This window comes from Odocoileus virginianus, chromosome 34, assembly GCF_023699985.2.
Source record: "Odocoileus virginianus isolate 20LAN1187 ecotype Illinois chromosome 34, Ovbor_1.2, whole genome shotgun sequence".
Lineage (NCBI taxonomy): Eukaryota > Metazoa > Chordata > Mammalia > Artiodactyla > Cervidae > Odocoileus > Odocoileus virginianus.
Genome location: NC_069707.1, coordinates 18,599,680 through 18,625,326, shown reverse-complemented (window position 1 = coordinate 18,625,326; position 25,647 = coordinate 18,599,680). Strand labels below are relative to the sequence as shown.

The following is a 25,647-nucleotide window of genomic DNA, read 5'->3' as shown; positions in this document are numbered from 1 at the left end:
CTAACCGCAGCAAAGTGGGAATTCCTACAGTCATTCTTCTCTCTGAATTATTAAAAACTGCATGGACATTTATCTTTTAACATTCAGAGGGGCTTGGACCTTTTTCTCCTGCCAACCAGCACACCTTGTCAGAGAACTTCAGAAGAAGCCCGTGGATCTCAAAATTTGTACTTCATAGCCCAGTTTGATAAAGACAAATATCCCTCAAAGACAAATATCCCTTTCTCTCTTCCTGATGGCCACATAGAAACACTACCAAATTAAAAGGAAAACTGGTACTTCTTTGGCTAAAATACCATGAGGGTAATCTCTGTGCCTGATGACTTGTAAATGTCTCTAGTGAATATCATCCAAATTCATGCAAGAAGCAAGCATTCAAAAAGATGTATGCACCTTTTCCATGAGATCCCTAAAGGCACTGCTTGATTTATGACTCATGTTTACGAAGACAGTGCAAACAAAGGGCCACGGATGTTAAGAGAGGGAAGCAGAGCCGGAGTCCCAGACAGAGCAGTCCCGTTTGTCAACTGCAGTGATGAGGGCTGTCACCACTAAAGGGTCCAGGCGTGCCCCCTCCTTCCCTGGACTTTCTCTGACCTTGTCACCTGATCAGGGTGAATTAGTTTCCTGAGATGCCAACACAAATGACCACAATCTGGGGGACCTGAAACACCAGACATTTATTTCTCACAGTTCCAGAAGCCAGGAGTCCAAAATCAAGGTGTCACAGGGACATGCTCACTCTGAAATCTCTAGAGGAGACTCCTACGGAGGCAGGAGATAGATGGCTCCAGGCTGAATGGTTTCTCCCCTGTGGCCAGAAACTCCGTAATAGCAAAAACTCCATAAAAGCAGGATGATGGAGGAGGCTGAGCCCTGCACAGATAAGAGATAAAAGACTTCATTTTCCTCATTCTCAAAGTCAGGAGATCTCCCTAACTACACGTATGCAGAAAGACACTTTAGAGGTCAAAAAGAGAGGGGGAGTCATCTCATAGTAAGTGATATGAACCACCCATAAACCTTTTCACTAGAATCCATCTTGGCTAAGAGATGTGCATGCACACACAGGAGGACTCTGAGATACACCAAATGTGGACTCAGAGTCAGGCAAATCAAAACGATTGGCCAAAGGAAACCTGGAAGAAATGCCCCATTAAAGTAATTCAAAATGCCACAAGGGTGTGACTCAGCGACTCTCTCTCTGAGCCCACACATGTGTCTATCTACACGTACTGTACTCTTTTTTTTTCTTCTTAATAAACACTTTGTTTCACTACTTTCCATCTTTTGTGGGAATTCTTTTCTGCAAAGCCTAAGAGCCAGGGCCTTTGTCACTGACCATTGGTCTACTACACATGTTGCTTCCCACTCTTTTGAATCTCGGATGCACAGAATTGAACAAACTATGCACCACTGACTCAATGGACATGAGTTTGAGCACGCTCCAGAAGATGGGGAAGGACAGTGAAGCTTGGCGTGCTGCAGTCCATGGGGGTAGCAAAGAGTCAAACATGACTGAGTGGCTGAACAACAATGAACATAAACACCTGTGAAGACAACACTCAAGAATTAGAATTTTTTAGCTTGCTCTTTGCACATTATCTGTCCTAATTATTTCCTCGTGTCACTAATAATCTCAAAAACACATTTTAAAAAATTTTAATTGGAGGATAATTGCTTTAGAATATTGTGTTGGCTTCTACCATAGGGACAAATTGAGAAAGTAGCACTGACATATTTAGACATATTTAGACATACCATGTCTAAAACACATATTTAATGGATGCTTATTATTTCATGTTATACATGCATTGTGATTAATTTAAATCATCCAGTCTTATGGACATATAGACAAGGTCCAGTTTTAATAAAAACAAAGCAATGTATAACTTTATCTATAAATCTTGACTATTTCTGATGTTACATCAAAATACATTTCTTAATCAAAAGATAGAGATGTTTTGAAGTTTTTGATACATAAAACTAAACCTCCAGCTTATAGCAATTTACAATTCCACCATCTGGTTCATTATTCTCTTCAAACACGATTAACTGTGTCAACTTTGACAAACTCAAAAGACAATGTCATAGCATTCCCATTTGCATTTCTTTGATTGCTAGAGAAGTTAGAGAGCCTTATCATATATTTATGAATCATTATACTTCTTTTCAAAGAGTCCCTTCAAATTCTTTACCTATATATTTCTATTGGGATATTTATCTTTTCAGTAATTCATTTGTTCATTTAACACATTTTTATTGCATATCAACTATGTGCCAGACAGTTGGCTGGATTGAGGGAAGAGAATGTTCGGGTTGGAGGCGGGGGGAGATGGTGTGCTGGTTTCTGCCTTCATGGAAAATTACATTCATTTTCTCATAAATTTACAAAGTCTCTTTACATATTAAGGCTACTAACACTTTGTCATGTGCCACTAATATTTTTGCTAATTCATCATTTTCACATATGGTAAGTATTATTTTATGGAAGTTTGGGGAAGAGATTATTTGTAACTGGGATCAGGGTGAGGGAAGAGGAAGAAAGGAATTTATTCTTTGAAAGAATGCTCTCATCAAAAATGTCGAGCTATTATTCTTCTCATTCACTGGTGTTTTCACTCTTTTCATGTAATTTTTCCATTTGGTCTTCATTTTGATTTATGATATCAGGTTTAGGAAACTTATTCTTTTCCCAGTCCCATGTATTAATGATCGGCCATTTTCCCATTATTTAGAAGCTCATGTTTATCATTTACAATATTTTATAAACATCTGAGTCTGTTTCTAAGTTTTCTGTTCCATTCCATTTTTCTGTTTTTCTTAAATCAATGCCACAATATGCATTATTCAAGTTTTATAATATGTATAGTACAGGACAGTGCAAATTATAGCATTTTTTAAAAAGTTTCTTGACTATTTTCACTCTCTTCTTTTTCCTCAACAAGGATAACTTTATAATAAACACCAAAAATAGACAAATAAAAACCTTCCATGGAGACTTTGGAATTGTCATAATTTCCCTTTAGACTGTAAACCATATAAAATGCCATTCACTTTCATCCTCAGTTGCTAAGCAGTTCTTCCTAATTATCCTTTATTCCACAGTCCCTTAATATACCTGATGTTATGGCTCCACCTCACAGGATCACACTAAATAGAACTGTCAACTCGGGTCATTTGTTTCAAACTCAGCTTCATAAACCAGGAGAGTTGTAGGAAGAAAGGAAAGTTGCTTAGAAATTAAGAGGGGAAAAAAAAGACAGCTTCAAAAGCAAATTGTATAAGCAAGGTAAGTTTATAAATCAAGAAAAATAAAAATTCACTTAACCTTTCCTTTGTACTGATTAAAATAGTACACATATTTTGATATATTTTACTGAAAATGCAAAGTATTTTAGATATTTTTTAATTATTAAAAGATTTGCTGGCTAGTCTGGTCTGATATAGCATTGCTCTAGAGAACAGAAGTAAATAGAACTTCCCCAACATCCTTATTTATAATAAACTCTAAAAAATGCACTGGGTTCAGATAACCATCTCCCAAAGCCTTTTACTAAGAACACCTATGCAAGTTTTAATTCTTTCTGAACTTTCTACTTGTCCCACATTGTTGCTGTCCCCAGCTGTACGATATTCAACACTTGGCATGCATACAAGGAAAATGATTGCTTCAATCACTTCCTTATATACATGCTCACAAAACTACAAAGTATCACAAGCAAATGTATGTTATCATTTCCATGAGTCTTGGGAAAAGAAATTAAACAGTGAACTCACTTAAAATTTCCAGAGAAAATTCTGGAAAATCAGTGGATGGAAAAAAAAAAAAAAAGTTAAAAAAAAAAAGAAAAAAACAAAGTCCAACGAAATTTTCCTGTTGCTGTGTTCTATTCAAGAACTGGATTGAAGCAAATCAGGTATCTCTTAGATAAAGCGTTCAAGCTAATTCCAGTGGAAAATAAAGGCTGCGTAAGTCTGCCGTGAGGCAGAGAATGAAGGACCAGCCATGGAAACAGGCAAACACTCTCTGAGCCCTTCTAAGTGCTGTGTTTTCATACACACTGACCTCAAACTAAACCCCCTGGTGAGTACTTAGTTTCTCAGCCCCAGCCCCTCTGCCCCTCCGGTGTTCAGCATGAGACTAGGACTTTGAAGGGTGAACTGCAAGTATTGAAGAACTACCCCCAGGTCCTCTATATTTCCTGGCAGCTCTTACATAGCACCAGGAACTAGTCCCATCTCAGAAAAAATCACAACTAGGGATTCCCCCAAGGGTCTCAGGACTTGAGCATGCCCCTCATGTGTTGTGGAGGGGTCCTTTGCAAACACTGTTGTTGAAAATATCCATGTAAGAACTGAAGTGCTTTAATGACCTACAGAATCATAAGGTCCCTGATCAAAAAACCTGCCTCAACCATGTAGGCATCAGACTGAGGCTGTAAATGTGCAATGGTCACTAGACCCTTAATTCCAAGTAGCTCCTCTTCAAAATTCTCTTTACAAAACTTTTGAAATGTCTTATTTTCCCCAACTTCAAGTGACAATCACTCTATAACTGGCTTTAATTTAATTTATATGTAAATGAAATTATATTTTCATTTTCATTTATGTTTCAATTGAAGCTGGAAAAAGTCACTATGTCAGGCTTATTAAAAGCCAAAAGATTGAGTCTTTTTATGCAGACTAAAGAAAGAATTTTAAATTATATTTATACTTTCCAATTTAGTAAGCTGATTATATTAAATTAGACTTGTGACATTTCCTAAAATGTCTAGAGTTTTCTTATTCAGCAAATTTTTCATTCACATTGCTTATTAAGAGCTCATGAACTTATTGTTTCACATTTTCTTTTTTTCTGATTCCACACTGAAATCATAGTCATCACAGATTTTCTTGGGAATTTCAGGAGATATCTGTTCCTTTTAACACTGCCTTGTTAAATACAAACCTTACCTGGACTTCATGGATTCACTTATGTCTTATGGTTGCTTTATTGATATTTCAAATCATTTTTACAGTTCTTACTTTTCCCTACATCTTTGTCATAGAACATTTTCATTCCCCTGGTGTGATATTCCAATAGAAGTTGACAAAACTTGGAATGACAAAAAGACTCCAATGTACAGGGTCATGCAATTACAATTATGTATATTTCTGACCAATTAAATCATAAATGCTCAGGAATACATAATTTATTACCTTTTCATGCACTGAATCAATTCAAAATAGATGCCTTGAGTTCAATGTTATTTATAAGTAGTCTAAGATTTCAATTTTTTTAAATAAAAACATACCCAAAAATTTAGGTAGGTCTTATAAATAATAATAACTAATATTTATACAGCTTTTTTTGATGTACCAAACATTTATATTATCTTAGTCCACTTAATCTTTACAACAACTTGAAGTTAGACATACTTGAAAGTGAAAGTGAACAGCACTCAGTCATGCCCGACTCTTTGCGACCCCGTGGACTATATAGTCCATGGAATTCTCCAGGCCAGAATACTGGAGTGGGTAGCCTATCCCTGCTCCAGGGGATCTTCCTGACCCAGGAATCGAATCAGGGTCTCCTGCATAGCAGGCAGATTCTTTACCAGCTGAGCTATCAAGGAAGCATCTGTATTTGCAGAACCATTGGAGAAGGAGGGCTGACAGTGTTGCTATTTCATATAAGGGATTTGGGTAATTGCCAACTGGGGTATCCACGGAGAGCCTTGGAACTGATCCCCTGCAGATATCAAGAGATAACTGTACTACTATCACAGCTTTCACAGATGATGGAGCTAAGGTACAGGAAGGTTAAATAACTTGCCCAAAGTCACATAACTCCAGTGACAGAATCCAGATCCAAATTCACATCACCTGACTCCAAACTCATGTTTTTAACCAAAATGCAAAGCATATTCCCAGGCAGTTTCCATTCAAGTATTACCCAAGAGCCTGACATTGCTAGACTTCTATTATCAGATGAGCTATGACTAATTCACATAGTTATGCAGTATGGAATTCAGTCTTGCAATAATGTCCAAAGCTCTATCTTGGCCTGAAAGTAATAACTGACATGCAGAAGGTCCTAAGCCACACAAATTGTAGGGTTTAGTATATAAAAATATAAGAAGCCCAGTTCAGTTTGGTTCAGTCGTTCAGTCATGCCCAACTCTTTGTGACCCCATGGACTGCAGCACACCAGGCCTCCCTGTCCATCACCAACTCCCGGAGTTTACTCAAACTCATGCCCATTGAGTCGGTGATGCCATCCAACCATCTCATCTTCTGTCGTTCCCTTTTCCTCTTGCCTTCAATCTTTCCCAGCATCAGAGTCCTTTCCAATGAGTCAGCTCCTCACATCAGGTGGCCAAAGTATTGGAGTTTCAGCTTCAACATCAGTCCTTCCAATGAACATTCAGGACTGATTTCCTTTTGGATGGACTGGTTGGATCTCCTTGCAGTCCAATGGAGTCTCAAGAGTCTTCTCCAACACCACAGTTCAAAAGCATCAATTCTTCAGCATTTGGCTGGAAGAAGCACAAGCTGGAATCAAGATTGCTGGGAGAAATATCAATGACCTCAGATATGCAGATGACACCATCCTTAGGGCAGAAAGTGAAGAACTAAAGAGCCTCTTGATGAAAGTGAAAGAGGAGAGTGAAAAAGTTGGCTTAAAGCTCAACATTCAGAAAATGAAGATCATGGCAACCAGTCCCATCACTTCATGGCAAATAGATGGGGAAACAATGGAAACAGTGGCTGACTTTATTTTGGGGGGCTCCAAAATCACTGCAGATGGTAATTGCAGCCATGAAATTAAAAGACGCTTACTCCTTGGAAGGAAAGTTATGACCAACCTAGATAGCATATTAAAAAGCAGAAACATTACTTTGTCAACAAACGTCCGTCTAGTCAAGGCTATGGTTTTTCTACTAGTCATGTATGGATGTGAGAGTTGGACTATAAAGAAAGCTGAGCCCGAAAGAATTTATGCTTTTGAACTGTGGTGTTGGAGAAGACTCTTGAGAGTCCCTTGGACTGCGAGGAGATCCAACCAGTCCATCCTAAAGGAGATCAGTCCTGGGTGTTCATTGGAGGGTCTGATGTTGAAGCTGAAACTCCAATACTTTGGCTACCTGATGTGAAGAGCTGAGTCATTAGTAAAGACTTTGATGCTGGAAAAGATTGAGGGCAGGAGGAGAAGGGGATGACAGAGGATGAGATGGCTGGATGGTATCACTGACTCAATGAATATGAGTTTGAGTAATCTCCGGGAGTTGGTGATGGACAGGGAAGCATGGTGTGCTGCAGTTCATGGGGTTGAAAAGAGTCGGACACAACTGAGCAACTGAACTGAATAGCTTTCTTAAGAGTCCAACTCTCACATCCATACATGACTCCTGGAAAAACCATAGCCTGGACTAGATGAACCTTTGTTGGCAAAGTAATGTCTCTGCTTTTTAATATGCTGTCTAAGTTGTTCATAACTTTTCTTCCAAGGAGATAGGAAGCCCAAGCAAACTTGATATGTAGGCAAACAATTTTTTTTAATATACATACATTCAGGCCTCTTACATGGTTATGTCCCTACATCCTCTCTCCTCCCAACCAAACTGCTCCCCTGTGATAGCAACTCCTCAGGCCCAGTGCCTAAGCCATATGACTTAGTAGTCTGAATTACAAGATAACCCCCGTCCAAAGGTTTAATCCATTTCTTTATATTTCAATTGAAACCTAAGTCACAGAAGCTAGGGTATTTGGATGCCAAAGCATGAGCAAAATCTGTCACAAACTCCAAAGCATCATTCTCACTCCCACCGTTCTCCTGGTCCCGAATTCTCAGTGTAATAAAAATATTCAAAACTTCATATTAAGAAGAATATCTTTCTCATTCTATTGCATTCTGGGTACTGTTTCAATCATAAGACATAAAGAGCTGATGGATATGGTCTTTGAACATCTGAGGACAGAATTTAGTCCTGGAATCTGTGTATCTGATAGCCTTAAAGCCTACACTGAGAATCAGGCCAAAATACAGGATTTCATGTTAAATTAATTACAGAGTGAGCTTCCCATTACTGAGTTCACAGTGGCCTTGAAAAATATTGTCCTTCAGGGTATGCCAAGTCAAAGTCATGCAAAGTGCTATTTAATTGATGCATTGAGCTTAAAAGCAGCCAACTCCATCATATTAACCCTGTGTTGGTCACATCAGCAACTGCTGAATAAATAACTTGTTGGCTGATTGACTGAAGGGATATTGGAAAGGTACTGGGTGATTCTTTCTACTATGTAACAAGATGTCCTTTCAAAGATGAACTCAGCAGGGCAACAGAAAGCAATTGGGGGAGCTGCTGAAAATTATTCATAAGAGCCAAAAAGGAAGAGAAACACATTATCTGCATTCTCTGCTGGTTGTATAAGCCCTGGAAATGGAGTTGTCACAGCAGTGAGAACAGAGGACACGGCACAGGATTGAGAGGCAGCTTGGATTTTTGTCCTCTGCCAGTAACCCTGTGGGAGGCCACGGAAAAGTTCATGCAAGTTCTCTTTGAAGGTTCAGTTAAACATTGTCTGAGGTCACTTCTGTTTTTTAACTTTTCTCCTGACTCAGGTTTCTATGCATTTGAGCATCAAGAAATTTTAGCTTCCTGCCTCTTCTCAAGTATTGATTTGTTGTTTTCATTCTTCAACTTCCTAAGTAGATTCCATACTTGAAAAAAATGTCAATTTCTTATGAATATCCCTACTGCTAAGTGAGTTCAGCTAGCTAATCAGTATAGCCCTAGAGGTACTACACAATCAATCCTTCTTATAGCCATTCACTCTTTTAATTCAGTGAATGCTGAAATTATAGTCAGTAAATATTTAATATGTATTAAGGACCAACTACACATTATGCACTGAACCAGGGTTGCCATTTCTTTCTCCAGGGGGTCTTCCTGACTTAGGGATTGAACCTGCATCTCTTGCATCTCCTGCATTGGAAGGCAGATTCTTTACCACTGAGCCACCTGGGAAAACTTAGTCAGTCAATATTTATTATTTATTAAGAACCAATTACCTGTTATGCATTGAACCAGGTGCTGGTGAGAAGACTGCTACTCTCAAAGAGCTTTCAGTCTAGGTGGAGAAATGGCAATGTAGACAAGAATTTCACCAAATTGCAGAACATGCTGTAACTGCAGTGTTTACAAAGAGTCGTGGTAGGCTAGAGGGAAGGTCACCATCTCCTATCTGAATCAATCAGAGAAGTCGTGCGCTGAGCAGAGACTAAGCTGAATCTTGAAAGATGAGGTTGTCAGAAGAGCTAAAAGAAGCATTCCAGGACGAAAACACAAGATTATTTTGCAATAATACGCACAACTGATAAAGGCTTGAGGGGAAAGGGAGTTGGGGAGGCGAAAGAGCCCACATCAATAGCTAAAAATCTCAGAGAGAAGAGAGAAATGAAGAATCAAAGTAGAAAAATCATCAAAATGTATTAAAATAAGTATGTGTGTGGTGGGTTTAATTTTCTTCATCTGTTACTATCTTGGGAACTTCATTTAATACCAGTTAAATTTTGATTCCTTTTATCTAAAGCATATAGAGTTCCAAGAAAACAACTCTCTGAATATGGTTTTCCACATTTTCCATATTTATGGAGCAATACTTTGGGAAAAATAACAATTCTGATTCAACCCTTTGCCTAAATTGGTAATCTTTCTGAGCTGCAAAAGTACTTAGTAGTTCTTATATTACTGTACAGTTTTTTATTGTTAAAAAGTTAGGTACACTTTAAAAGAAAATATCCTATTACAGTAGAAAAATAGAAAATTGCTGGTTGGTAACCTTCTTATGAAAATTAAATTGTCCCAATTGGCATAAAATCTCTGGGAATCTATCAGTACCCAAATATCTAAGCCCTTTATGGGCCGTTGATTTATTAATGCTATAATTTCTAATTTGTACCCATTTTAAACAGAGTTTTAAAAAAAGATGTAAAAAAAGAAAATAAAATAAGTATGTGTGTTTGTGGGGCAAAGCTTGAGGGGAGGTTAAGAACATAAACCCCTGCCTTATAGAAGGTCTCACTAAACTGCACAGAGAAGGCCACAGTCATCTACAAGTCAGTCTTTAGAGCTGGACATTTGGTTATAGCATCAACTGATGATTCTGTATTGAGTCTCCCATCTTCCTTAACACTAAGTCTTCACAAAGCTTACTTTCCCATGACCCCCAAACTAAAGCTAGTGAGTTTTACCCCTTCCTTCCCTAGCAGGTACTCTCCATTATGTGACCCCATCAATTACAACTTGTAAGTACATTGTCTATTCACCTGTTTATTTACTTTGGACTTGAAAAAATATGGTTCCTTCCCACTGATTCTATCATTTGAACTTTAGTTTCTGTTCTTGAGTAAAGAATTAATTACTGTGCACTCCAAACCTGGCAGTGCCTAGACCAGTGTTTGGCATATCAAAACCAAAAATCCTTTATTAATATCTTGGAGCAAGAACCATATATTCTCCTTATACTGTACTAACCTTCGCAACACTTCATAATCCTGGGTGTTTTGGGGACCCTTCTGGTATAACCTTTGGGACACTTCAGGTCTGACCCTTCAAAAAATAGTGGTGAAATGTGTGATCTCATATTTGTATTACCTTTTGCATTTTGAAAATCCCTGAAGTTGCCTCTTAAATCCTAATGAAACCTCTTTCCCTCTATGTTAGAATGAGTTAAGGTACTGGAACAGACACAGATGGGAAAAAAAGGTATAATTAGGGATCAGCAGAATGGATGGCTTTCCTATTTGTATTTTACGGTTCCTCTCATTGAGTATATAATGTATGAGCCTTAGTATAATAAGTAATGTGATCATCAATTTTAATTTTGCCAGCCTTTCATTTGACTATTGCTGTCATTCCTCTCCAAATCTTCAAAGAGCACTGGCAAAATAATTATCCCAGGCACCAGATCTTTCTCCTATAATAGTATCACTGAATCTGACCAACCTATTTTCTTTGCAACTTGGAATCATAGGTGAAGAGCTGTTGCACTCACTCTGATAATCATCTTTCTCCAAAAGCACAGATTTTAAAAGTGGTAATTACAAGTTGCATATTCTGTATATAACATTGAATACAATAATTAATAATATGAATAAACAGAGTCTATTCCACACTGAAATTGTTATAGAACTCCTGCCTCTATTCAGTAAAAGCACAGTTTACATCTTAGTTGAAAACATAGGAAAAGAAAGCATTCTCAAACTTGGCCATTTTACCAAAGGATCTCTCTGATGTTTAAATGTTTCACCTTAAAATAACTCTCAACCAAGAGTCCACTGGACGCTGAAGAATTGACACTTTTGAACTGAGGTGTTGGAGAAGATTCTTGAGAGTCTCTTGGACTGCAAGGAGATCCAATCAGTCCATCCAAAAGGAAATTAGTCCTGAATATTCATTGGAAGGACTGATGCTGAAGCTGAAACTCCAATACTCTGGCCACCTGATGCAAAGAACTGACTCATTTGAAAAGACCCAATGCTGGGCAAGATTGAAGGCAGGAGGATAAGGGGATGACAGAGGATTAGATGGTTGGATGGCATCACTGACTCAGTGAACATGAGTTTGAGTAAACTCCGGGAGTTGGTGATGGACAGGGAGGCCTGGCGTCCTGCGGTCCATGGGGTCTCAGAGTTGGGACAACTGAACAACTGAACTGAACTGAACTGAAGAGTCCATTTCTTTCCTCTAATGTTGTGTATTACACATTTTTATTGCACACAAACTGAGTTTATGCAGAAATCAGTAGTTAGTGCTGGAATTCATGAATAAATGTTATTGCAGTAAGTTTTTTAGTTCAAGGGAGATGCTTTCAACACAAATTTATATGGCCAGATTTGTTGTTACCAACTTCAGTGAATGTTTATAGTCTCAGATTTTACCTGAGATTCCCCAAGTAATAAAAAGGCAAGGCATTTTTTATTAGGCTGGTGGTTATTCCCTTTTCTCTAAAATTTGAAGAAATTAATTTAGTATTTGATTATTACTTTCTCATCTGATAGATGTCTTTCCCCTGGATCTTCCCCAGTTATACCACTGAAGTTATGAAGGAAAACTATGCAAACTGTGAGTTCTTGATTTTCTACATAAATTCACAGGGCAATAGACAGAATTTATATTTTGGCCTCCTTGGTGGCCTAAATCCACGTCACTCATCATTTTCAGGTTATTGTTTTCCTCACCTAGTCCTACCACACATATAATTCATAAAGGATCCCACATTGCATATTGCCTCATCTGTGCCTCTGAAATGAATTTATTATCAAATTTATTGCATTTAATGACAGTACAAAATCCTAATCTAAATTCATAGTTTTGTGAATATTACTGACAACATACACTATACAGTTCAATTCTTTTTAAACACTTTCAGACACACGCACATGTGCATACACCATGAGATTATAAACAGTGGCATTTCGCATGGCAGGCAATTATTTTCTGAATAATCAGTGCCCATTAATATTCTCATAAGTGATTGTGTTTACAAATAAATGCAACAATAAGTTAACAGTATGAGTCCCCAGCTGACATGCAGGGCAGTAAGGAATTCTTATTCACCATTTATCCAATGCCTAGAACAGTGTCTGAATTTTAAAAGTATTTTATAAATGAATAAATAAATTCTCTATAAATATTTTCTATTTAAATATATATATTTATCATATAATCATATAAATATAAATATATTTATTACACATAAATTCTCTTTAAATATTAAGAATTTCGCCTTTTGAAATTCTTTTCTAGTAAAACAATGTAGAGGATGGCATGTTTGGCTTAAAAAAAAACATAAAGTTTGACACATTCGTTTGACACAGAAACAGTAGCAAGATAGGAAGGATCTAAGGTGAACATTTCCCCTCTATAGGAAAACTATAATTACCTAAATGTTGAAAAACCACAGTGATTTACATGTGCTGGAAAACCTTACATGCAGTAAGTTGCAGTAACCAAGGAGATCGGAGTCGACTGGCAGACACGAAGGACAAAGAGAAGGCAGGTGAGTACCCTAAACTGAAACTGTCTTTGGAACATGCGTCTGAGGGTGATGCTCTCACATGCTCAGCTCTAAGGACCAGTTATCTCTTTGCTTGAAGGTATTTGGTCTAACATATCAGTTTGTGGGGGCTTCCCAGATGGTGCTAGTGGTAAAGAATCTGCCTGCAAAGCAGGAGATACAGGTTTAATCCTTGGGACAGGAAGATCCCCTGGAGAAGGAAACTCCAACCCACTCCAGTATTCTTGGGTGGGAAATACCATGGACAGAGGAGCCTGGCAGGCTACAGTCTATGGGGACACAAAGAGTCAGCCACGACTGAGCAGAAACTCACACACATCAGTTTGTGAAGAAGCGCGTGCAGTGTGCCTGGTTCATGGAAAAACACAGTTTTTCACAATTTGTTCATTCTTGGCCAGCTCTGCACCGGATCCATTGTTACGGTAACACTCTCATTTTCTCTCTTAGGCTGAACATGTCTGAGTTCTACAACTTTCCCTTTTGTGTGTGATGAATATGAAAACAGAATAATGGAAACATGTGACACATTTGTTCTAACAAAGCTTCCTAGCTAAGTAATTCATGACATAAAACAAGGAACTTGATTTTCCTGTTTATTCTGCTCACCCTCAGCCTGGTCTGATTCCAAAAGTCTCAGCAAGGTTGACCCTTTTGGTCCAGGCTAACTCTTTAATCTACAGTCCAGCCCCTTTTCTCAGATCTGCAGCAAGGGTGTCCCTGGGGTATTTATTGTGCTAATAAGAAACTCTAGGTGGATAGGGACCACTTTCAGATTTTTTAACTAAACCGGAAGATGTCTGCTTGTGGACTCAAAAAATTATATTTCAGAACTGCTAAAGAATCCCATGACATCTTGGAACGTAAAGATAGGTATATGGGGGTGGGGGGGGGAAGAAAGATAATCATAAAAGAGAAAACTACGGTGGAAAAACAGAAGTCAGAAGTTCACAGTTCGGGGTTTTTTCCATCCTTCAGCTGTTTTTACTTGCTAACTCTTCCATCTATTCATGGGTGCTGCGTAGCTCACAGCCAGGGTGATTTACACTGTGCTGGTTGCACTGTCAGCTCTGGTTCCACATTTCCCTTCCCAGTACAGCTAGAAAGGTGTCACTGGAAAAACTAAAATACTGCATGTGAAAGTCAAAAAGGAAAGTACTAAGTGGGACATCTAGCCTAGGGGAGGGAAGGCCAAAGAAAAGACAGGTAATAGTATTCAGACAGGTGCAAGGTGCCTGCAAGTATCTGCTGACCTATGTTTTCAATAAAGATTGAACTAAACTGAAGCCTGTCGTTTCACCAATTGAAGGAACTTTGGAATTTATCTGGCTCAACATCCTTACTTTAAAGCCAAGACATTTATGGTACAGACATAACCCTTAGAGGCTAAAAAGCTGAACTTGACAATCCACATCTATCCCACAAAGGAGACTGATGTACTGAGGGCATGGTCAAACTAACACTTTATAAATCTGTTTTCTATTATGCAAGGTGATTTCAGGTGGTACAAAGGCAGACATATATTTTACTAGTTGTGTATTTACCTCTCCCATATATACTTTGAAAAATAGAATCAGCATGGCAATTCAGTAATATATAATTTCCTGTAAGTGAAAATAAACAAATCCTATGATGTGCCACGCTCTTGGAAATGTGGCCTAGAATTTGTCCTTGATCTTCATTGCACCATCCCAGCCAGCTCCTTAGAAGTGAAAAGGGCTGGAGTGGAGGAAATTGAGCTTCTTTGAGAAGCCAACAATGGGGAAGATTTTCTTAATATCTGGGGTCTTCATTTTAAGGGAAATTGGGTTACTCACTGAGGTCATAGGAACTCCTCTGGAGGTATCCCAGGAAATGATTAAATCAAGCCTTCCTTGAAACTATGAGATATTTGATGAACTTTGTCACATTTCCATCCATAAGTGTCTGTTATTATTGAGAAAATGTGAAACCCAATAGTACTGTCAAAACAGTAATGCTACATTTAATATCTCATGTGTATCAAAGTGTTAGTCATTCAGGCATGTCCAACACTTTGCAACCCCACGGACTGTAGCTTACCAGGCCTTGGCAGACAAATCAAGTATAAATTAAACTTACATTAGATAATCCTAATTTCTCATTACAATTTATTGATTGGGTAGCAGTAAAACAAGAAAAGAATAAACAAACCATGAGAAAAATCTAGGTTTGGGAAAAATATTTTTATCATTATTATTTATATAAACTACACAGACTAACATTCCCCTTAAATCAATGCAAGCATTAAATAACAGTATTTCAACATTGAGCTTCAGCCTGTCTGTAGTTAAAATGAGTGAAGAGGAGGAGCACCAAAGTTAGGTCTTGTTTCTTTTACCAAAGCTAAGCTTGACCTAAATACAGACTTCTGTGGCACTTATGAAGACATGGCTCCATACGAAAGTCAGCTCGACTGACTGCTTCCTACCACTGAGTTTGGAAAGTTACCAGCAGTAACTTTGGACCACTCCTCTGTGTGTGTATGTGTGTGTGTGTGTGTGTGTAGCCCAACAGGCTTAGCAGACGAATCAAACCTCACATTAGATAATCCTAATTTCTCATCACAATTTCATCATCTCATCTCATCGCAGTCTCAGACACAACACTAAATTGTGTCTGATTCTTTGTAACCCCATGGCTTGTAGCCCATCAGGCTCCTCTGTCCATGGGATTTCCCAGGCAAGAATACTGGAGTGGGTTGCCATTCTCTTCTCCAGGGGATCTTCCTGACCCAGGGATCGAATCCAGGTCTCCTGCACTGCAGGTGGATTCTTTCCCTTATGAGCCATCGTGAAGCAATGTGTCTGTATCCCATTCTCCAACGGATCTTCTTCGGTGCAGTGGTGTCATTGTACCCATGCTTCTTGCCTATGAATTCCACTCAATCACATTAAAAGGATCAATACTATTTGGCTACTGATTTTCATAAATGACTATAGAACTTAGTTTTTCAGACCTGAGAGATTCGTGATGGGCTCAGCCTACTCTCAAAAGATGATCAGAATCCATAAGTTCATGCTTAGTCACTTCTCAAGAACATCAGTTGCCTTCTAAGATTTATTCCAAGTCTCCTGGCAGAGGATACACTGCTATGCTTTTTTTAAAAATTAGTTCTAGGCCACTAAATATAATTTATACCCAAGCTCTCAGGCCAATTACTCCTGGAAAAGTTTTCTGTTACCAAGATAATGTGTCAACTGTCTTCTAAAGTAACAGTACAATTGACCTGTCAAAATACACCTTGTATTTATAGAAAATATATTATCTTATTAATGGTTTAAATGTAACTGATTTTCCCACTACTCACTACTCCCTTCTTTATTAATGTGAGACACAGGACAATTTAGGAGCCTATGAAGTCTGTAAAGGGTTTTATGTCTTTTGAAGAGGTAGCTCATTGGTTACTTCTAAGATCAAAACTTTCAGTAGAGTTAGCATAATAAATTCTTGGGTATGCAGTGAAAAATTTATTAATGGAAAAAAAAAGATTTGACTTAACCTATAGCCACAAATTATATCTATACATAAATATATATAAGATACTTATATATATGTTTATTATTAGGCAAAAGTCATCAGTAAAATTCTGTGATCATGCAAATTATAAAGACAAAACCAGAGACATGGTTAAGCACGTACTTTTCTCATTTTCCTTTGTACAATAGTCTCTAATTTGGAACAGTAGTAATAAGTCAGGCTAATCAGTTTTCTTACCAAAATAATAAGCATTGATTGAACTGAAGAATTTTCTATTTATGACTCACTGTGCCTGCTTTTAAGCATTTTGAAAAGCAACATGTTTCTTGCAAAGTCATCATTTGATCCAGATGTTAAACGGATTCTCTAGGTTAGATCATCCAGCCATGTAATTGAAACTTGTTTTACTTTACAATTCAGCTCATCATATTTCTTTTCTACTATCTTTGGTTTCTTTGACTTGATGTCAGTTGACATAACTATGAATATTGCCTTCAATTGTGTATAGGAATTTTGTCTGTTGGGATCTCAACTCTACAAATTCTAAATACTGGAAAGTGAAATTGAAGTCGCTCACTCGTGTCTGACTCTGTGACCCCCATGGACTGTAGCCTACCAGGCTCCTCCGTCCATGGGATTTTCCAGGCAAGACTACTGGAGTGGGTTGCCATTCTTTGATCCTATGGCCTCAAATACCTGCTCTGCGCTGGGCTTACTTGGTGGCTCAGATGGTAAAGAATCCGCCCGCAATGCGGGAGACCTGGGTTCAATCCCTGGGTTTGGAAGATCCCCTGGAGGAGGACAGGACATGGCAACTCCCTCCAGTATTCTTGCCTGGAGAATCCCTATGGACAGAGGAGCCTGGCAGGCTACAGTCCATAGGGTTGCAAAGAGTCGGACACAACTGAGCGACTAAGCACAGCACTGTACTGGTGACTGGCAGACTTCATGTCCACTCCAGCCCTTTCCCTTGAAACACAGGTCTATATGCAATTGCCCACTTCACATCTCCATCTAGATATACATTAGGCATTACAAACTTAATATGACTAAAACTAATGACTGATCTTCACCGTCCTGCTGAATATCTTCTCCCACTCAGTTCATGGCAACTCCACTCTTCCAAAGTCTTTGCCCCAAATCAGTGGCTTCATCTTTGAATTCTCTTTCCCTCACGACCCACATTCAAACCATAAGTAAATCCTATTCATTGCTGTTGTTCAGTCACTAAGTCACGTCCAACTCTTTGCAACCTCATGGACTGCAGCACTCCAGGCTTCCCTGTCCTTCACCATCTCCAGAAGTTTACTCAAACTCATGTCCATTGAGTCAGTGATGCCATCCAACCATCTCATCCTCTGTCATCCCCTTATCCTCCTGCCTTCAATCTTTCCCAGCATCAGGAGCTTTTCCAATGAGTCGGCTCTTTGCATCAGATGGCCAAAGTAATGGAGTTTCAGCTTCAGCACCAGTCCTTCCAATGAATATTCATTCTACCTTCAAAATAGTTTCAGAATCTGGAAACTGTTCACCATGTATACTGCTGCTGAGTTACTTCAAGTTTCCATTAGCTCTTGCGTGGATTATTGGGATAGCCTCCTGCATGGTTCTTTCTTTAATCCTTATGTCTTACAGTTTATTCTTACCATACAATAGCCACATGGATCCTTCTATAAGTTAAGTCATTCTATGCTCTTCTCTGTCTCCAAAGCTGTAATGGTTTTCCATGTCATTCAAAGTAGTGGACAAAAACCCAATACAACCTCCAGGGTTCTACATGATCTCTCCCCAACCCCTGCCCTCAACAGTTCTGAGCTATGTCCTGCTACTCTCACTCCTGCAGGGATCCAGGTATCTGGGTTGTGAAGAAGGAAAGGATTGAGGAATGAACCATGATCATAGGCAAAGTGTTTATATTCTATGGAGGGCATTTTTTTCCCTGATGAGTTTTCTGCATGGCTGATTTATGATGACAGGGAGAAGCTTGGTTATAAAGAGAAACAGCACAACTCCTGGCCATAGCAACTGCGCACTCATTGCCTCCTCCCAGGACAAAGATTGTGTCTCTCATGTTTGGCATTGTATATACTAATGCAGCACCTAACATATAGCAAGAAATTAAAATAGATGTGATGTGTGCTAAATTGCTAGAGAACACACAATTCTTTCAATAATTTTGGCAAATAGCCTTCCTGAAAATATCATGTCAGTGGTATGCCATAACCAGTATCCATTACTTTCATGCTAGTTAGGGACGGGTTCACCAACACCACAACATCCCTAACACTTTTAGCCTGGTAGTTCCTAGGTTCCCTTGTTAATAATCAGGACACTTAATTTAAGTTATGTAAGTAGTTGAGAGACCTCACGTCTAGGCTTCGTTTTCAGGATTTCTGAATGAGAAACCTTCCCAACACAGCCCTTATTTGTGCAGAACATGTTCTCCATGTCTTTGAGTTTTCAAGTAGTTTCTTAGTAAAAGTTTCTAAGCCAGAATATCTGTATACTCAGTGAAATTTCCCAGAATTTGTTTCCTGTATCTCACTGACCCCCAAGATAACTCTTTTTTTACATGCTAAAAAGATCATTTGCATGAAGAACTGTTCCTTTCATATATGTGACAAGAAATCATGCAGGCTTACTGACTAGAAACTTCTCCTGAGACATTTCAAACATCAAACTGAGAAACACATTAGGGAGTTTCAGCATGAAATTTCATATCCAATATGACCCAGTATCAAGTCACTAAGAAATAATAGTAATGAAACAGTATTTGGAAAGGTGATGCAGTTGTGAAATAGCATACGCATCTATTCTTTTATCAGAATATAAAAATCTCTTTATAAATGTTAACCTTCAATCATGACTGGATGGTAATCATCAATGCAATATCTGTAATATTTCAACAGTTACAGAAAGTCCAAGTTTAAGTGTGGCCTGAATGTAAAGATTTTATGATGACATATATTTAGGTCCTACCAACTGAAGGAATGTGTGTTTTATAATTCTCATTTTTCACATTACAAATTTATTTTATCCCAGGTGAAATAAAAGAACATCAGAAATCAAAATAACTAATCTTAATCAGTATGGACCTAACAGAAGCAGAAGACATTAAGAAGAGGTGGCAAGAATACACAAAAGCATTGTACAGAAAAGATCTTCATGACCCAGATAATCATGATGGTGTGATCACTCACCTAGAGTCTGGCATCCTGGAATGCGAAGTCAAGTGGGCCTTAGGAAGCATCACTACAAAAAAGCTAGGTGAGGTGATGGAATTCCAGTTGAGCTATTTCAATCCTAAAAGATTATGTTGTGAAGTGTTGCACTCAATATGTCAGCAAATTTGGAAAACTCAGCAGTGGCCACAGGACTGGAAAACGTCAGTTTTCATTCCAATCCCAAAGAAAGGCAATGCCAAAGAATGCTCAAACTACTGCACAATTGTACTCATCTCATACGCTAGCAAAGTAATGCTCAAAATTCTCCAAGCCAGGCTTCAGCAATACGTGAACCGTGAACTTCCAGATGTTCAAGCTGGGTTTAGAAAAGGTAGAGTAACCAGAGATCAAATTGACAATAGCCTCTGGATCATCGAAAAAGCAAGAGAGTTCCAGAAAAAACATCTATTTCTGCTTTATTGACTATGCCAAAGCCTTTGACTGTGTGGATCACAATAAACTGTGGAAAATTCTGAAAGAGACGGGAATACCAGACCTGACCTGCCTCTTGAGAAACCCGTATGCAGGTCAGGAAGCAACAGTTAGAACTTAGGACAGTTAGGACAGGGAACAACAGACTGGTTCCAAATAGGAAAAGGAGTTCGTCAAGGCTGTATATTGTCACCTTGCTTATTTAACTTATATGCAGAGTACATCACAAGAAATTCTGGGCTGGAGGAAGCACAAACTCGAATCAAACATTGCCACGAGAAATATCAATAACCTCAGATATGCAGATGACACCACCCTTATGGCAGAAAGGGAAGAAGAACTAAAGTGCCTCTTGATGAAAGTGAAGAGAGTGAAAAAGTTGGCTTAAAGCTCAGCATTCAGACAACTAAGATCATGGCATCTGGTCCCATCACTTCATGGCAAATAGATGGGGAAACAGTGGAAACAGTGGCTGACTTTATGTTTTTGGGCTCCAAAATCACTATAGATGGTGACTGCATCCATGAAATTAAAAGACGCTTACTCCTTAGAAGAAAGTTATGACCAACCTAGATAGCATATTAAAAAGCAGAGACATTACTTTGTCAACAAAGGTCCGTCTAGTCAAGGCTATGGTTTTTCCAGTGGTCATGTATGCATGTGAGATTTGGACTATAAAAAAAGCTGAGCACCGAAGAATTGATGCTTTTGAACTGTGGTGTTGGAGAAGACTCTTGAGAGTCCCTTGGACTGCAAGGAGATCCAACCAGTCCATCCTAAAGGGGATCAGTCCTGGGTGTTCATTGGAGGGTCTGATGTTGAAGCTGAAACTCCAATACTTTGGCCACCTCATGCGAAGAGCTGACTCATTTGAAAAGACCCTGATGCCAGGAAAGGTTGAGGGCAGGAGGAGAAGGGGACGACAGAGGATGAGATGGTTGGATGGCATCACCGACTCGATGGATGTGGGTTTGGGTAAACTCCAGGTGTTGGTGATGGACAGGGAGGCCTGGCGTGCTGCAGTCCATGGTGTTGCAAAGAGTCCGACACGACTGAGCAACTGAACTGAGCTGAATCTTTAACTTTTCAAAAAGTCCTCAAAGTAGCCAGCTTTTTCATAGCGTTATCCACAGTATCGGTTGTATGCATTATCCCCTCTGTTTCTAATACTTTTCCACCTTGTTAAGAGAATTCCTACTTCTTCTTCAAGGATTCCTTCAGGTGTCAATCCCTGTTCTACCTCTTCTGAGGAACTTCCCACTCACCACTATAGCCTTCACTAGGGAATCATTTTCACTTTCCCTTCTGGCCTTAACAGTGTTTGTCATATTTATTCCATCCAAACTTCCCAGATGGTGCTAGTGGTAAAGAATCCACTTGCCAATGCAGGAGCTGCAAGAGACGTGGGTTTGAAACCTGGATCAGGAAGATCCCCTGGAGAAGGAAATGGCAACCCACTCCAGTATTCTTGCCTGGGAAATCCCACGGACAGAGGGGCCTGGTGGGCTACAGTCCATGGGGTCGCAAAGAGTCAGACATGACTGAGCAGAGAATCTTTCTTACTAGACGGTGATTATCCGGATGCCAGAGACCATTTCTTTTAACCTCCAAATTCTCAGTGCAAAACAGACAAAGCGTTAGACAATATTTGTCTAACAAGCAAACAAACCTTCCCTTTTATAGAATCTATGCTCTGCAATCCTGAATATGTAGTGACATATCACTGTGACCTGAGCCACAGTCAGAATGGCTCTGCTGATGAGCAAGTCATGCTCACTGTGCATTTTCTGGCATTTGGGCTGATGTTCCTGGCCAGAATTCACTTCATATAGATTGAGGATGGCCTTTATAGGAGAAGTTGCCTTATCAACTTCAGAAGCAAAGAGTATTGATCTTTCTTAAAAGTGGGATCACACTATCTGTTCTCATGTAGATTATTTCTAGCAAAATCCCATCCTCACTGAGACTTGCTGGACAGTGGAGAACAGAAGGGGTCATCAGTAACCATTTCCCACCCATTTCTTTTGTAACAAAATTACCTTAAACCAATTATCTTCAAATTGCTGCTGTCCTCAAACCAAAGCAACAAGGTGACCAAAGCCTTGATCCACCACCAGGCTCCCAGCACACAGAAACTCTAGACTGTTGCTTTACATAAGCATTGACCCCAAAGGTGCAAACCAGTAAAAGGGTGGCACTGACTTGAAAATCAGAGACAATGAGTTTAACTGGTACAGATACTAATTTAACTACTCTCAAGAACATTATTTCATCTCAACAAGTAAATAAGTGCACCAAGATGCTTTCTTGACTTGGTATTCCTGCTCCATCTGAAGCACTTTGCAAAGGCCAGCAAATACTTTGGCCCTGGGAGGGCGTGGTAGTAACGGCTTTAAAAATCCTAGATCAAGCTGGTGAGGAGGAGACAAAGAGGGTGTCTTTGGGTCAGGCTCCAAAACACAGGTTCATTTTGTTAGTGTGACTGATATGTTCTGATTCTATTAGAAACACTGAGAAGGGGGATACTGGATTTTTCAGGGGTCTTCACATGCTAATAATTGTTCACCACTGACAGTTGAACAATTTAATGCATTGGAAAATAAGTCTGTGTTTCAAATCCTCTATGCTGTGGAACTTAGTGTTCCCAGCTTGTTCTATTTTTGCCGTTGGACCATTTCATTTTGAAGACACACTTGGGGAAGATGACAGCATTAATTTAGCTAACAACATTCATTTTGTTTTCATTAGTTGTTTTTGTAGTTTCATATTTTGATGCTGAATCTGATAAATGTATAATACCCAGAGGGTGCCTCTGTTTGTATTAATAAGAGCATCTCATTCACACTTCATCAGTGATAGAACAGCTCAGCCTCACTGTCAAAGGAGCATGAATCAGAAACAGTTCATGAGAAGAGAGATGTTTATCCTGCAGATGGAAACCACAGGGAGGTCGGGGTGAGGTGGGAAGTGCAGGGCACTATGTAGGGAGAGCAGACATGGGTACTCTAAACAGCTGACGTATGCAAGTCAATGAAACCAGCTAAACCTCAGTCATTTCATCTGCAAAATGGGTATGGGTAAGTCATGCTATAAAAAAATTCATGATTCTATAACTGTATACTTGCATACATTGAATTTAAAATGGTATAAACACTATTTAATTGAGCAACAACGACCCCTGTGATAACCTAACAGAAAACATTAAAAAGGAGAAATGTATGGTGCAAATAAATTTTATAAGTCAATGAATTATAATAACCATTTATTGAATGCTTGTGTGACAGACATTATGCTTTTTATTCCTGTTATATTATTTAATCACCAGTATCAGACTGGATAGCATCACTGACTCAATGGACATGAGTTTGAGCAAATTGTGGGAGATGGTGAAGGACAGGGAAGCCTGGCATGTTGCAGTCCATGGGGTCTCAAAGAGTCAGACACAACTGAGCAACTAAACAACAACAACAAATCATATGGTTCTATGGGTATTTCAACCTTATTTAAAAAATTCAAAAATCTAGTCTCAAAGGTTTTATGTAGCATGCCCAGTAACATAGCTAGAACCAAAAGTCGAATCCAGAACTCTGTCTTCCAAGCCCAAGCATTTACCTACATCTCCTCTGAGTTAAATTCCACAGCAACTACATTTATAAAGTTTCATTTTTCAAGGGTATATTGCAATCACAAATGTCCATCACCGTGCCACACAAATGACACCATTTTGTCATCAGCGTGAATGTCCATCATATAATTTGTTCTACTATACTACACTACACAGTTGCTAGAACAAGGGGAGAAAAGGTAGCCTTAGAAATAAAGGCTTTGGGAAACATTCTAAGAAAGAAATAATAAGTGCTTGAATTTATTTTATCATTTGTTTATGACTGTTGACTCAGAATGCCTATGTCTGGGAAAGCATGTCTATCCTTCCGTTAATACCCTCAACACATTAGATGAAATCATCTTTACATGTGTGTTTACCTCACTAGACTTAATATTTCTGAAAATGAGGGCCCAAGACTTATTTATCTTTAAATTCCCAGTAGGTAATCCAAGTTATATATAGAATAAACAATAAACATTGGCTGTATACATAATTTAATGAAAAAGCATTTTCCCCAAACCAATTTATCCTGAAAATTCACCTTGGTATCCCTTCCTTCAGGTGTCTCTCAAAAAACAAACAAAAAAATAAAAAAATAAAATGTTTAATTCCACTTGCATAGAAAAGAGAAAGGAGCTAAGGCAGAAAAAGAAACTGAATACTTAAAATAAGGTTGAGCTTCCATGCAGAGGAAACAGTGCTATCAGCCTGAAAATAAACCTTACTGAAAGTGAGGTAACCTGAAAACTACTTTTTTTAATGCATATGTTCCTTATTTGATATAATTTATAGGAAAAATTTTAATGGTGTTTTCTATGAGATGACTTATAATGACTTTGAGTAATTTATCCAACTCTACCAAAAGAAAATTTGAAAAGTAGGCCCTTGTTAAGTTCCCGATGACTGATGGGGAACTGAGCCCATTAGCAGCTGAGTGAGCATGGCCTGAGAAAATACCAATGAACCCATTAGGTCTTAAACTATGGTGTGAGGACTTAAAGATGTGAAGTGAGATCAGAAATAAGAGTTCTGCTTTCATGGTAGGATCTCTATCTTTGATTATCTTGGGGGCAGGTAGACTGTCTTGCTTTCTCCCCCACTCCCCTTCCTCATCAGTATCCTAGAGTAAATAATATCCCAATAAAGTAAACATATATGGAAAATAAATCTACAGTTATCCCAGGTTACATTTCTCATATATTTAGAGAGCATGTCCATGTCAGTGGCCATGATTCATAAATAAAATGACCATTGCTCCTTAACCATGCTCTTAAAATTATGTACAAAAATAGCTACTTTAGTTAAATCCCTGCTGAGACCTTCTGTTGTCTTTGAATGACGATTCAGAAGGACTGTTTGGTGTTTAAAATCTTCAATGCCTTCTTTTCTAGTCTTTTTTTTTTTTGTTTTGTTTTGCATGGGAGAATAGAAATGTCTAAGTCGTACTGCCAGAGACTCACATTTGCATAATTTTTTTTTTTAATGCAATTTAAAGGTGCCATCTTATAATGAAGAAAAAAAAAATGAAATCAGTCTTTGGCACAATGGGAATAATATTGTGTAATCCATAATAATTTTGCATAAAAGTATTTAATTTTAAGTGATTGTGATAACATCAAGTGGTACTATCTTTGTATTTCTCCTGCTTTCATTAAATTGCTCTTTTAGCTGTGTCACTAAACAGACAGAAGTATTGATAGGTATCTGAGCTTGTAAAAAATCAATGAGCAAAACTCACTGTGGTTTTTTCCAGTTTCTCCCTGCCCTAGATCTCTCCTCCCTTTGCTGCCTTTCTCTGTGGCCCAGGAGACAGATCCTTGC

The 25,647-nt window shown here is 38.6% G+C and overlaps 1 long non-coding RNA gene across 3 annotated transcripts in view; it reads right to left on the bottom strand.

The window, feature by feature from the left end:
* Positions 1-25,647, bottom strand: part of LOC110138173 (uncharacterized) — a 370,957-nt gene that overhangs the window by 195,373 nt on the left and 149,937 nt on the right. For all 3 annotated transcript variants that reach the window (XR_011485665.1, XR_002314142.2, XR_002314143.2), the window contains exons 3-4: positions 9,059-9,304; positions 743-876 (exon numbers count right to left, since the gene is read on the bottom strand). This is a non-coding gene — a long non-coding RNA (uncharacterized lncRNA). The remainder of the gene's footprint in view (positions 1-742; positions 877-9,058; positions 9,305-25,647) is intronic.